Raw genomic sequence first — 3,064 nt, forward strand, 5'->3', positions numbered from 1 at the left:
TATTTATATTAATGTCTGTCTCTCCCTCTAGACTGTAAGCTTGTTGTGGGCAGGGAATGTTATTATATTGCTATATTTTACTCTCCCAAGCACTATGTACAGTTCTCTGCTCCAAGTAAGTGCTCAATAAATATGATTAATTGATTGGCACATAGTAAGCCCTTACGGAATTGCTGTTGTTGTCTTATGCCGTCGAGTCGTGTCCGACCTATAGTGACATCATGGACACATCTCTCCCAGAACGCCCACCTCCATCTGCAATCATTCTAGTTAGTGTATCCATACAGTTTTCTTGGTAAAAATGTGGAAGTGGTTTACCATTGCCTCCTTCCGCACAGTAAACCTGAGTCTCCACCCTCAACTTTCTGCCATGCGCCGCTGCCCAGCACAGGTGAGTTTTGACTTGTAGCAGATTGCCTTCCACTCTCTCGCCACTGCCCAAGCTAGGAATGGAATGGATAAGCCTCTGCTTGACTCTCCCTCCCATAGTCGACACTGGCAGAGTAATGGGAACTCTCCAGGTGTGACCCTGAGAGGGGGACTTAAGAAATACCACTCCAAAAAAAGAAAAGAGGGGCCCTCCCCACCTTCCAATCCAGTTCCTTCCCCCACGTAGCTCAGGTGCCTCTACTCTGGCCTGGAGCAGGGTTCGGTAGGTAGGCCCAAGTTGGTGGCCAATAAGTCTTGTGGGCAAGGAATATGTCTGTTATATTGTACTTTCTCAAGTGCTTAGTACAGTGCTCTGCACACAGTAAGCGCTCAGTAAATACAACTGACTGACTGAATGACTGGAGAAGAGCAGGAAAGGCCTTTCAGGCCAAGGGATTGATCCATTTAGTGGATCAGAGGTGGGGAGTCTTACGTCAGGAATGGTAAGATTTTACTGGCTGGATCCAGGAGCCCAACCCAAGGTTTTCGCTTGGATCTCTGACCTTTGGACATTGGCTATTAGCCCCATCCCCCAGCCCCACAGCACTTATCTCCATATCTTTAAATTAAATATTATATATTACTGATTTATTTCTACTAAAGTCTGCTCCCCCTCAGTTCAGTGGGGGAAGGGAATGTATCTGCTAACTCTGTTGTATAGTTCTCTCCTAAGTGCTTAATAATTATGGTATTTGTTAAGCGCTTACTATGTGCCAAGCACTGTTGTAAGCACTGGAGTGGATACAAAATAATCAGGTTGTCCCATGTGGGGCTCACAGTCTTAATCCCCATTTTACAGATGAGGTAACTGAGGCACAGAGAAGTTAAGTGACTTGTCCAAGGTCACACAACAGACAAGTGGTGGAGGTGGGATTAGAACCCACACCCTCTGACTCCCAAGCCCATGCTTTTGTCACTTGGCCATGCTGCTTCTCTTAATAATAATTTTTTATTAAGTGCTTCCTATGTGCCAGGCACCATATTAACTGCTGGGGTGGATTCAAGCAACTTGACCCTGTCCAATATGGGGCTCACAGTCTCAATCCCCTTTTTACAGATGAGGTAACTAAAGCACAGAGAAGTGAAGTGACTTGCCCAAGATCACACAACAGTCCAGTGGCAGAGCCTGGATTAGAACCCATGACCTTCTGACTCCCAGTCCCTTGCTCTATCCACTATGCAATACTGCTTAGTACAGCGCTCTACACATAGCGCTCAATAACTACTATTGCTTGATTGACAGGCAGGCAGGCCGATCGGGGGTGAGGCAGGGCAGTTGAGGGACATGACTGAGGCTCCCCTGGGTGGAGAAACTGAGGCCAGGAGGGCCTGTCCTCAGGTGGTAAGGAAGGGTAGTAGTGGAGGGGAGAATGGTTCTTGAGAGTTCTGCACTTGAAGTATGACTTTGGATCCTCTCTCCCCACTGCAAGCATCTCCCTGGAGCTTCCCTGACATAGGAGGTGATGCATTCTGCACTGGGGAACCCCCATTCCCTTTCTCAAACACTTGGGCTTTAAGGACCCCTGGTGTTCTGAAGAAGTAGCCTGGATCTTCTTTATTCTCCCCTGCCACTTCCACCACAGCGACCTTGCCCTTATGTCCCCGGCCCCTCTGTCCTGCCTTGCGTCATTCAGTTCTCCAGCCCTACTGGGAGGAGTGGGAGGCAGCGGCGGTGTAGGGCAGATGGACTGGGCACTGCCCACTTTGGCCAGGAAGGACCCTCTGGGCTGGCTGGCAGTGGCTGCCAGGAACCTACCTTGATGGAAGGATGTGGTTAAAGATGAGTCGTGTGGGCAGAGGCAGGACGGGCTTGTACGTGTCTGTGTGGGCCTGGTGGGGACAAGTGGGGGCCTGTGGGGGTGACGTGTGGTGTGGGTGTGTAGCAGTTGGTGTGTACAGAGCAGTGTCTAGGCGGGAAGCAGTGTCTGAGATGGTACCTGTAGGTGTGCCCAAATGGAACAGTGTGTGTTTGCATGAATATGTGAGAGAACAGGGGCTTGGAAGCATTATCTAACCTTGGCTTCATTGACACTGTCCTCTCCTGGTTTTCCTCCTATCTCTCTGGCCATTCCTTCTCAGTTTCTTTCTCAGGCTATTCCTCTGTCTCCTAACCGCTAACTGTGGGAGTCCCTCAAGGCTCAGTTCGGGTCTCCTTCTACACCCACTCTCTTGGAGAACTCATTCACTCCCACAGCTTCAACCACCATCTCTACATGGATGATTCCAAAATCTGCCTCTCCAGTCTTGACTCTCCTCAGCATTCTCGCATTTCCTCCTGCCTTCAGGACATATCTACTTGGATGTCCCACCAATACTGCAAACTTAACATGTCCAGGACACTACTCCTCATTTCCCCAGCCCAAGCCCCATCCTTCCCCTGAATTATCTATCGCTGCAAACAGCACCACCATCCTTCCTGTCTCCCAAGTCCAGTACTTTGGCATTATCTTTGACCCATCTCTCTTACTCAACCCACACTATTCAGTCTGTCATGAAATACTGTCGGTTCAACCTTCACAACGTCTCTAGAATCTTCCCTTTCCTCTCCATCCAAACTACTACCATGTTGATTCGAGCACTCATCATTTCCCACCTCGACCATTGCATCAGCCTCTTCACTGACTTCCCTGCCTTC

The 3,064-nt window shown here is 49.2% G+C and overlaps 1 non-coding gene across 1 annotated transcript; it reads right to left on the minus strand.

Annotated features, from left to right (window-relative positions):
• Positions 1–401: 401 nt before the first annotated feature.
• Positions 402–539, minus strand: LOC114812387. Its single transcript, XR_003760041.1, has one exon. It is a non-coding gene; the product is annotated as a small nucleolar RNA SNORA7 (small nucleolar RNA).
• Between the last annotated feature and the right edge of the window lie 2,525 nt (positions 540–3,064).

This window comes from Ornithorhynchus anatinus, chromosome 5, assembly GCF_004115215.2.
Source record: "Ornithorhynchus anatinus isolate Pmale09 chromosome 5, mOrnAna1.pri.v4, whole genome shotgun sequence".
In the NCBI taxonomy this organism is placed as follows: domain Eukaryota; kingdom Metazoa; phylum Chordata; class Mammalia; order Monotremata; family Ornithorhynchidae; genus Ornithorhynchus; species Ornithorhynchus anatinus.